Here is a 12,151-nt window from a genome sequence, read left to right as displayed (position 1 = left end):
GGAGAGAGGTCATGCCTAACAAATTTGATTAACTTCTTCAGGACAGGGACAATGCAAACTGATGGGGCCAAAGGGGCCATCTCCTTGGACTGCACAAGGACTTCTTATACGACAGCAAATAAAAGACATTTACATAAGGTTAGTAAGACAAGAAAATAATGATAGAGAATGGTTATCAATGACGCAGTTCAGTTTTAAAAGGCTTAAAGTGACAACTGGACATTCCTCAGATCTGAAAATAGAATTAAAAAACTGCTGAAATCAACTCAAACCGATAACTCACACCAAACATGCCAGCAAATTTCTGATATGAAATGTAACCCTATCATTAAGGACTGATTAAAAATACAAGAGGTAGATGAATATATTTTAAAATTTCTCAACAGAAAATTCCTAATGAAAAAAATAGTGTTTATTGTATTAATATGGCTTTCCCTTTAGTAGGAACCAGGATGCTCACTTGGCATGTTAATACTTAACATGAAAAAACCATCTACTGAGGCACCTAGGCAGGACAGTAGATAGTGTACTGGACATGATGTCAGGAAAACAAGTTCAAATTCAGACTCAGATAACCAATAGTTGTGTGACCCTAGGCAAGAATTTTGTCTCAGTTTCCTCATCTGTAAAATGGAGATCATGATGAGGAAAAAAATGAGATAATATTTGTAAAACTCTTTGCAAACCTTAAAGCTCTATGCTAATACTAGCTATTGTTGTTATCACAAGTGTGATATTATTATCACAATTATACTTATTATTATTTTCATGCGGCTATAGTGTGGCAAATATTGGTACAGAAAAACAACCAGGAACATAAAAGAAAGAAGTTCTCTTTGCATACTTGTTGTAAACTTGACGTGACAAACAATATGAAAAAAAATCTCAGATGACCACCACCACGGCAGTTAATTGTTTTTTATAAGCTTGCTCCTTATGAGAAAAAGCAACAACCTCTCTATAGTGGGGACGAACCTGGTGAACCTCAAAGGCCTGGATCTGTTTCATATCAACGGTCCTCCATAATGAACTCGGAAAACTAGAAAGATCCGAGTTATCCATGGGAAAGCAGCAGCCAGGAAGTTGTACAGTTCAGAGACAGCTCCTGACTTAACAACAGGTTGTGTTCCAAACACATGACAGTTAACTCAGTTACCTGGCATCTCAGAAAGCAATTTCCCACCAAAAAAAAAGGAAAAAAAAAGTTGTAAATTGTGGAGAGGCTCCCAGGCTAGTCCCACAAATATCAATACAGTCCACACTATAGCCTTGGTGTAGAGCTAATTGTATTGCCCTGAGTTTAAGGCCCTGGAAGCAGGAGGTCCATGGGACACAAAAGGGAAAAGGAGAAAGGGGAGACTTCATTTCTATCTCCTGGACGCTGGGGCAGCCACAGGCTAATTTGAAATAAAGAGACCTGGCATCCTCCTTCTGTGCCCACCCTTCACCAACCTCTACATCCCCAATGCCCTCGTACGTCCCTAAACCCACCACAATCCCACATCCCCAGACCAGCCTCCTCCTGGAAGTATTCAAAGTTTCAACACTTCCTGTCTCTTCTTCATCCCACTCCTTTCTATAACCAGTTCTTCAACTCTCTCCCAGTCTAGTTATTCTAAGTTGCATGTTGGTAAGAAAGCAATAAACTGAACTAATTCATATAGAGGTGCTACCAAAAGCTCTTAGTGAGAGCTGACTTTTTAAAAGCAAATGCCTAGTAAGCCCAATAAAATCTCTAATGGATGACATTTCCAGCAATGTGTATTACAACAGTGGAAAAGGCTCATCAGAAGTTGGGAGACTTGAGTAAAGATATATTTAGGGTTAGGGTTAGGGTTAGGGTCCATTCTCTAACCAGGAGAAAAGCCTATCCCCTCTAAAATGAGACAGTTGGACTGGATGAGATGACCTCTAAGGTGTCTTCTAGTTCAGATATTCTACAAGTCTAAGCTATTAGGGAGTGAGGTCAGCCTTGGAGCTGACTCCCCTGTTCAGAAGCTTCTTTCCTTCTGCTCAACACACAAGCCTTTCAAAAACTCTTTTTCATCCTTCTCTTTCCCCAACTCTTGCCTATTAGGTATTTCTCTCTTGCCCTTCCCCTTACTCTGTATGGTAACCAATTTTCTTGGCACAATTAGGTGACCCATTATCTTTTGCCCACCACCTCCTTTCTTACCCTTCAGGGCTCCATTTTTTCCTGCTGCCTGTTATCACTCTTATGTTAATTATACCTCAGGCCATTCATTCTTAAATTTACAACTAGGTGCTCTCAGGCTCACTTTCCTCCCTCTGGGCAACTAAAAAGTTACCTTAATCACAGTTAATATGAATAAGAGTAGTACTAGTTATTCATCTATATCTTGGAAAAGGAAAATCATCAACTTCTCAAGCCCACAGTGGTCCCAATAAATCTTCTTTGGAATCTCCATTTAAATGGACATTACCTCTTTAGCCAGCCTTTATCTACACATAAAAAAGATGTATTTACCTTTTGTGGGGTTCGCTTCATCAAATTATTTGTGTCCTTAACTGATCCAAAAGAAAGAAATGTCAGTGAGATGATGAGAGGGCAAGAAACTGTACGCAAGCATACGAATCCCCCAATCCCCAGTTTCTTCTTCCTTTGCCCTGGAGGATCTCAGGTTTAAAGAGATACAGAGACACAGAGAAAGACAGAGATACACAGAAGGACAGATAAAGATTCACAGACAAAAACAAAAACTTCAGCAGCATCCCAAGACTTCATCTTCAGTTACTAAGGAGCAGAGCAGGACCAGGACCAGTACTACAGCAAGGGACTGTATTATAAGAGAGACCTTATCACACAGGATTGAGTAGGAGCTTGTAAACATGGTAGCATGATTTTTTTAAAAATGGTTAAAATCACCTCACTTCTCTTAGTATCATCTAGTCACCATCCTAGACCAACTCCAACTCACTCAGGTCCCTCTCTTTAATCCGTCTTAGACTAAACATCTGTGGCCATAATGTGGATGCTCCTGCTAATATAAACGTGGACAGCTGGTCAGATTGAAGATTTCCCAGACATGAGGGAGGAATGAGCCAATCAAGATTTCCATCATTTTAATGATACCCCACTTCCTTTTGTATCACCCTGAGACCCATGTGAATGAAAGAAGTTGGGAAGGAGAAGTAGGCAAGCACCCTGGAGTGAGCAGGCGATACCCCCACCTCTGAGAAGCACATAAGTTAGCCCCAGCTGCTCACTGGCAAAACCACCTGGCCAAGGCTTGAGTCTAGCACCACCTGGTGGACAGAGCATATCTTCTTATCCCTTGTTGGTTAAGTCATTGCCTTCTTTTCTCTAGGCTGGGGAAAGAGGCACACAAGCCAGTGTGGGGTGCTCACTTCCTATCTTCACCTGGGATAAACACCATTGATCTGTTGTTGTTGTTGGGGGAGAAGAGGAAGGTGTGTGGGGGGGTGTTAAGCCATTTAAACTAAGTAATTTTTGTCACCCCAACAATTATGGCACTATTGTAGTCTACTACATATGGCAACACTACTACTTTATCACACTGCGCTTAAATTGTATTTATGGACCATCCCAAAACACTATTCAGTAGGAAAATGCATTGTTTATATCTTGTTTACAAAACACTTGGATTGTTGTTATATGATCAGTTTGTAAACTGGCAGTATTCGGTAAAAGAGATGCCATGTGCACAATTAATAGCCGAATAAACGGCAGAGACAAGAATGCCGCAGCTCAGTACTCTAGAGAACGCCATTCTGGAAAGACTACTGGAGATGAACAAGTTGTGGCCAGCTTCTAGCTCTGCTAACTGTGTGACCTTGGGAAAAACGCTTAAAAACTCAAATGTAAAACATTTGCTCTTCCTGTCTCATAAAGGTGTCATGAGGAAAGTGTTTTGTAAACTGCCAGGTGCTATATCAATGTGAGTGACAAGTCTGAATTCTGAGAAAGGGGAGTTCACTGTGGGCTGGTGTTCATCCTTTGTTTTCAAAGAGGACCACGGACATCAAGGGCCATGACTTGGGTGTGAGTTGGATTTAAGTGATGCAGAGTTGTACGAAGTCATCAGCTTCACTCTGTCTTCCTAAGTCACTGAAGTCCAGTGGCAAGACAAAAGTCAAGAGGACTGGCAATGGATGACCTGGGCCTCTTCAATGTCTGACCAAGCTCTAGGCACTCCACAGGGCCTGCTTCAGCCACCTTCGTGGTCAGTGGAACAAACTGTTCTAGTCTGCCCATTCTTCACAAATCTTCACATGCTTAGGGTTTGAGGCCCTGAGACAGTTTTGCCAAACTGGGGTGTGGCTGCTGTGCATGCTACAGCTTCTTGAAGCCACAGGTGAGAGTTGGGTGACAGGTGGACACCAAAGGCGGATCAGCAAGCCCTGAAAAAAATTCAGCAACCCCTCACACCAGAAGTGCTAGTCTTCCCTGGACACAAGAGTAATCTGGAAAGATTTAATAGGGATGCAATCCAATGAGCCTAAATGTGAACTCACACTCACAGAGGTAAAAAATGGGAAGGAGCTAGCAGTTCCTTAATAAAAAGTGTTATATTGAATTATACATCATCTAGACCATGTCATTTATTTTTATCCCATTCATATAAGGAAACTGAGGCCTAGAAAGAGGAAATAACTTGCCAAAGGCTGCACAGAATCTGATCCAACGTCCCTTGACTTCAAATCCAGCGTTTTTCTTCTTTTGGTTAAATTTTGCCTTTTTCAATGAACAAAAATCTATTTTCTCTCTTTCTCCTCCCTGCCCCCTACTGTAATGGAAAAGAAAGAAAAATAAAACTCTTATAATACTCATAGTCAAGGAAAACAAATTCCTCCATTGGCCATGTCCAAAAAGTGTATGTCTCATTCAGTGCACAACACCTCCTTGCCAGGAGGTAGAGAGCATAGGTCATTATCTCTTGGTCCTTGAATCACAGTCGGTTGGCCAGAGTTCTTAACGTTGCTTCAATGTTGTTATTATAGTGTATTAAATTGTTCTCCTAGTTCTGCTCACTTTATTCTGCATCAGTTCACACAAGTTTTCTCAGACTTCTCTGAAATCATCCCTTTCATCATTTCTTACAGATCAATACTATTCCATTGTATTTCTATACCTCAGCTTGTTTAGTCATTCCCCAACTGAAAGGCATCCCTATCCTTTCCAGTTCTTCGCCACCATAAAAAGAGCTGCTATAAATGTTTTTGTACATATGGGTCCTTTTCCTCTTTCTTTTATCTCTTTGGAGTATGAGTGGATTTCCCACTATGTCTTAAAAGTGGAAGCTGAATGGGTAGGATTTGCATAGATGGAAAGGAAAGCAGAAAGCAGTCTGAGCCAAAACAGACCAGGAAGCACTAGAAATATTTGAGAGATAGTGATTAGACTAGCTCTGGCTGCAGTACTGGGGAATAATGGGAGTCTGGCAAGGTGGGCTGTGGGCTGATAATAGTGGAAAGCCTCGAATGCCATGTGAGGAGCTCAGATATTATCCACCTTATTATCTATACTTAAGGAGGAGGCTAGGAAAAAAATATAAATATAAAATTAATATTGATTCATAGAATTAATATAAAATTAAACATAAATTATAAAATTAAAGGCTTTTAATGCCATAATGAAAGTGGTGTTTAAAAAAATTAATCTAAAAGGACGATGAATAGGTGACGTAAGAAGCTAAATTTGGTGAAATCATTTAGTAGATTATTGGAGATTATTAGGTAGATTTAATGTCTGTATATACCCAAGTCTTCAAATAAATATATAGGTTCAGGCTGTCTTCAATGCAAGGAATGGAATGCAGTCCCCCCTCCTCACCTCTGCCTCTGAGGATCCATGCTTTACAAGAGATCTTTCCAGATCCTCATAGCTCTTAGTGCCACCTCCTTGCCTCCCAGCTCCTTCTCCAACTATCTTGCATTTACTTTGCACATATTTAAAAATCTATTCATAGGTAAAGAAAGGAATACTGCATGCAAGATAACTCTGGGCTGCTAAGTAAGTCATTACATAAGGTAAGCTTAGCGAAAAATCACACAATTTTGTAAAAAAGGAAAAAAAATAGAAAAATAGTTGGTTTTAAGACATTAAAATGAAGAGATACAAAGGAGAAGTAGTAAATGATGTCACCAGAGAATGAAAAAAATGTACTGGTCACTTAATAAGATGGAGGAATAACTGATGCCCCTTTGGAAGGTATACAAGGTCAACAGAATTCCAAGAAGGGGCCCCAACATGTTGGGTGGATGCCCTGTTGCAAATTTATGAGAGAACATTAACAAGATTGGAATATTATGAGCAGGCACAGATAGATTGTGATTTACATTATTAAAGGGCATACCCCTAAAATAAGAGTCCAGATTCACCGGGATAGGAGAGTAGGAACATAGATGGATACATAGATAGATAGATAGATAGATAGATAGATAGACATATATATATACAATAGTAAAAATATATGTGTGTGTATATATATATATATATATATATATATATATATATATATGTATACATACATACATGTGTTGTCCGTCCTTCGTTTCAAAGAGGGCCAAGGACGCCATAGAGTAATGTCTCCATTTGCTGTGAATTGTATTTAAGTGAGGCAGAGTTGCACAGAGTCGTCAGCATCACTCTCTTTTCCAGGGTCATTGAAGTCCAGTGGCAAGACAAAAATCAGGACGACTGGCGATGGCCCCCCAGAAGCAGTGGACCACCTCGGCATCTTCGAGGTCCACCCAAGCTCTAAGCGCCCCACTGCACCCACTTTAGCTGCCTTCATGGCCATTGCAACAAGTTGTTCTCATCTCCCCATTCTGCGAAGAGAAGCCTACACATGCTTGGGGTAGACATCCCCCTAATTCACCGGCGGATTTGAGGCCCCTCGATCACCCTCAAACAGGTTTAACCCATCCGTTGAGATGGTTTTACCGTGGCGTGGCCGCTGCGCATGCCGCAGCTTTGTAGAGCCCCAGATGAGAGCTGGGTGGCGGATGGACACCAAGGGTGGGTGAGCCACCCTGAAAAGGGTTCGGCAGCCCTCACATCAGAGGTGCCAGTCCTCCCTGAAAACCCCATCTACCCCTACGTACATCCACGTATTATACCTCCCAGGTACTCTTTTATCCATCAACACTGGTCTCCTTGTTTCTCTAATAAGACCATCCAACTGCCAAATCTGGGCATTCTTTCTGGCTGCTCCCCATGCCTGGAACGCTCTCCCCGCTGATCTCAGCTTCCTGGCTTCCCTCGAGTTCCAACTAACGTCCCACCTTCTACAAGAAGCCTTTTCCAATCCCCCCAAATTCTAGTGCCTTCCTTCAGTAGATGATTTCCAATTTATTTCTCCTGAATAGTGTTCTCACTCAGTAGTTTACATAATCTCTCCCATCAGAATGTGAGCTCCTTGAGGGCAGGGACTGTCTTTCGTTTTTTTTTTTTGTTTTCGTATCCCCAGGGCTTCTTCTGTCTGTTTTTCTAAAAATGTCAAACCTGAATTTGCTGCAGTTGGAAACATAGGATTTCCCAGGAAACGTTCTATAATTCTCAATCTCAGTGATGATCCAAAAAAAAAAAAAAAAAATTGACTCCAAGGACAAACCTGAATAAGACATTATTCAAATCAAACTCCAGAGCTTGAGAGGCATGGTTTATAAAAAGGGACTAGTCACAGGCATGAGTCAAACAATTCTGAGAAGCTCACAATAGGTCCTTCATCCCACGATTTTGCTTCTTAAAATCACTCTGAAAGTTTCCCCAATAAATTAAAAAAACAGGAGTCTGTTCTCTTATCTTTAAGGTGAGGTACAATGCCCCAGATCCCCAGACATAGAGAAAGATAATATGTATGTCAATAGATGTATATAGAAGACGTATGTCTTCTCACAACTGTTTGGAGAGTAAGACAAATACCACGTGAAACATTCTCTCTCTTTCTCTCTCTGTCTCTCTCTCCCCCCCCCCCATCTCCATCTTCTGTCTGTCTCTGTCTCTCTCATAGTATGCTGAATAATGATTATGATGTAGAATGAGAAAAAAAAAAATCTGGGGATCAAATAACACAATACATTTTGTGCTGGCAATGTCAAAGCATCTGGGAGAGCTGTATTCAATTCTTCTAAGTTCCCAGGAAACTAACAGATCATGTAAACGGCTTCTTTTCCCGAACTGGATGATTCTCAAAGTTTCTCACCTTTATATCTGCAACTGAGCAATGAGGAAAGATACAAAAAAAAAAAGTTGGTTTGATTATTTGTATAGAAGTTGCATAAGAATCCCATAACTGTGGGGATATTGGTATAAAAGGAAATGCTTAAGCAGAGAATTTGGTTTTATTTTTAAAAGATCTATGACATAAAACAAACATTAGCTTTAACATGTTTTTTAGAGTCTTGAAAAAGACGTTCTGTAAACGATTCATAATCTTATGTACAAATGTGTTTTTTTTTTATTTTAAATGTCAATACCTTCACAAATATGTAAATCGGTGTCTAAGTGGGATGACAGCTTAAAAAAATCTTGGTCAAAGGCTTCAATTTCAGCAAAGATTAATTTCTTATGAAGTGAACGACCATGAATCCATGCAGAGAATGACAACTTTTTCCTTAGTTTTAGTAATGACTTGGCTGCTACTTACATCTGCCAAATTTCCAATCCAAGAGCCATTACTCTCCAGTGGTTTTTAAATACAGATTTAAAAAGAAATAAATAGGAATTGAAATTTAATCAATGGAAACAGTCTTTCACACACACATCTATTCATATACATATTATATATATACATATAATATATATATATATATATGCTTGTCGGCTGTTACAATGTCATTTTTGCAAGATGAATAAAACATAGGTATTTTTAAAAGTTGAGCATTCTGAACAAGTCAGGCACTAGGACCTCCACTGTATTTTCCACGCTCTAGCTGAGAAGGTCTTTTTGTCCGTTACATCCATGCATGTAATCAGTGATTGTTCCTATTGTAAATCTCAGATTCACCATCTGTATGCTCCAAAGGGGCTGGACGAGTCTTAATACCTAGTCCCTATGGGATTAATCCGCAATTTCACACTAAATGATTTTTAAGTATCATTTGTTACAATGATACAATATTATCATTTCTAAAAACAAACAACCTGTATTCTGAATATTTTGATTTTTTTAAAAAAGGGGGGAAGTGTCTACTGATTGCTATATTTAAACAAGTTTGAATGTTGGTCCAATTTACGATCATTTCACTTTATATACAACTCTAAAAGAATATGGGGCAGAGGAAAAGCTTTGCAAGCAGAAACTATGGAAGAAGCATTTAGTAACTAAAAACGCCACTTTTTGTTATGGAAGACAGCTCCGAACACATACTGTTAACAACACTAAAGGCTAATTCTTTGAACAATTGGTCGAATCCATACTAATTAAGAGTTTGCATGATGAAGTCTCAGCTCTAAAGTGAAAATACGATATTCTGCATCTGTTTTGGGCAAATGTATTGCTTAAAAAGGCCCATTGTAAACAAAAGAAGAGTCATCAATTCAGTGACCAGCATTAAACAAGGTTGGCTTGAAGTGTGCAAAGAAATTATTCCTTTTCAAGAGGCCCTCTGGCTTTTTTAAAAGTTGCTTATTTTATTAGATAAAAGGTATTATTCCTATTACATATTGTGGTCTTTCTATAAATTTTAACCTGCAACAAGAGAAAGAGAATATATAAGTAAAAAATCATGTCTAATCAGCCAAGGAGACAGGAATATTTTCATGTATGCTTCAAGGAAAGGATCAAAATAAACATGAAGCTATTTCCAATAGGTTTTGGCAAATACTATTCATTTCCTATTTCCTTATTTCCTCAAACCCAAGTCTTCAATGGTAGGTGAAAATGTCCTTTATCCATAGCCCATGTTGAAGACTCTAGAGAGTAAGAATGACTATGAGATTTTGATGCAGTTGAAACGGAACTGTCCTAATGATTAGACCTGTCCAAAATGGAAGATTTGTCTGGAGGAGGAGAGAGAAGCTTGGGAAGTACTAGCACATTTCTGGAGGTGGTTAAGCCCACCCAGGTTGGATGACCACTTGTTGCCTGTCATGATTTAGACAGGAAGTTGAATTCGATGATCTCTGAGGTTATTTCTGACTTCTAAATAAGGGCCAGCTATTTAGAAGCATGCATACAATTGTCTACACTTGTTCTTTCCTCATTTACCCCTTGAATTAAATTTCAGTCCTTTGAAGGGTCAAAATATGTGGTATAGGACCAAGAAAACCATTCTCTCTAGTGAAGCATCTTCCCTATTTCCAGGCTAAGGCTCCTAAGGATCAGAAAATACTGAAATTTACTCATTACTCCTTCATCCTGCTGGGGCAGAAATGGTTTCCTGTCTTTCTCCCCAGATGCCACTGTCCCCTCTATTTCCCCCGTTAGACCTGAGTCCCTTGTGGGCAGAGACTATTTTTTTTTTTTTTTTTTTTGCCATTTTTGTATCCTCAAAGCTTAGCACATAGTGCCTAGGACACAGCAGGCTCTTTGTAAATGTTTGTTGACAACTGTCAGTCCTTCAGCTCCTAGAGTAATGTTGCTGGCTGGGCCTACACAAGCCAAACCAATGCATGAATTTGTTCTTTTGAGACCCCTTGGATATTAAGTGGATGTTCCTCAAAAATGTAAAATCCTGGAAAATAAATCCCTTAACATGCTGGTGGGTCCACTGGTGTGAAAACATTTTAAATCAGGATGTTCTTAACATTTTTAATATTTTGATAACTTTATTCCAATATAATTGATTTCCTTTGTAATCTTATGTATTTTATTTTATGCAATGAAAAATATTGTGTGAAAAGGGGTCCCTAAGTTTCACCATACTGCCGAAGGGGTCCAAGACACAAAACCAGTTAAGAACAGGGGCTCTAAATTAAGCATCATGGGTTAATGGGAGAATGTGCCCCATCCTACACAGTTCAGCTCCCTTTCATGTGTTTGCTGTCCACCTCCATTAGAAGGTAAGCTCCTTGAGGGCAGGTATTGTCTTTGTGCACACGTGAACACATCCTTAGTCCTCAGCTCAGTGTCAGGCACTTAATAAGTGCTTGTGGCCTGCAGGAACTTGAGTTAAAAATGTAAACATCTAGAAAGAACACTACATATAGCATACATAAACACTAAAACTAATCAACAAATAGGAACCAATGAAAGGGAGGAGACATACCAAGCATTCTGATTTGTAAAATGAGAACAATAATAACAATAATGATAATGCCTCCCTCATCAATCTGCTGTGAGGTTCAAATGAGATCATGTATTTAAAGCACTTTGTTAACCTCAAAGTATCAGAGAAGAGATATTGTTAGGTGCCCAGAAGGTATTTAGGGGTTAAATGAATAAAATGAATGAAGAAATAAGGGATCAGGAATCCCAATTGCTTCCACCTTATCTCTAAATTGCCTTTCTGCTTAACCCAGTTTTATATATATGTGTGTGTGTGCATGTATGTGTATATATATATATATACATATACACATAACATACATATACATGTGTGTATACACATATACATGTGTGTGTATACACATACACATATGTGTGTAGGGGTAGATAGTGTCAACCTTACCAGAATTTGTTCTAAGAAATGTACAAACGAATTAGGCTGTGTGTCCACGTTTTAATTTCTCTCACAAGCTGGCGAGTTTTGCATGGGAGTTACAGTCCAGAACTGCCTCAGTTTGGGAGTTGGGGTATATATCTTTTCAACAGGGGCTGATATCACCCCACCTCTAGATAGAGGAAGTACCTCTTCTATCAATCCACTCCCCACCCCCATACCAGACCACTCCCAACTTTGGGCTATCTAGGCAGAAGAATCTGTCTCCACCCAAGCCTGAGCAGACCTTTGATTAAATCAATTCAGGCATGGGTTGGGGTTTGACCAGGACAAGAAAATTCAATGCAATCTCATTATCAGTAGTGTCCTAGTGAAGAACTTTGGAGAGAGGGGCTAAGGTGTGGAGCTCTGAGTGTCCAAGATAGAAAAATCATTTTTCACAATAGAGTTAAGGAATAGATGAATAGATAGATAGATAGATAGATGACAGATAGATAAGGACTAGAGCTTAAGCTGGATGGAAGATTCCTAATACCAGAGAAAGCCACTGTATTTCTTTTAA

Source organism: Vombatus ursinus, unplaced genomic scaffold (genome assembly GCF_900497805.2).
Source record: "Vombatus ursinus unplaced genomic scaffold, bare-nosed wombat genome assembly UNPS02001287.1, whole genome shotgun sequence".
NCBI lineage: Eukaryota > Metazoa > Chordata > Mammalia > Diprotodontia > Vombatidae > Vombatus > Vombatus ursinus.
The sequence above is the reverse complement of the archived record's forward strand: the minus strand, read 5'-3'. Positions refer to the sequence as shown.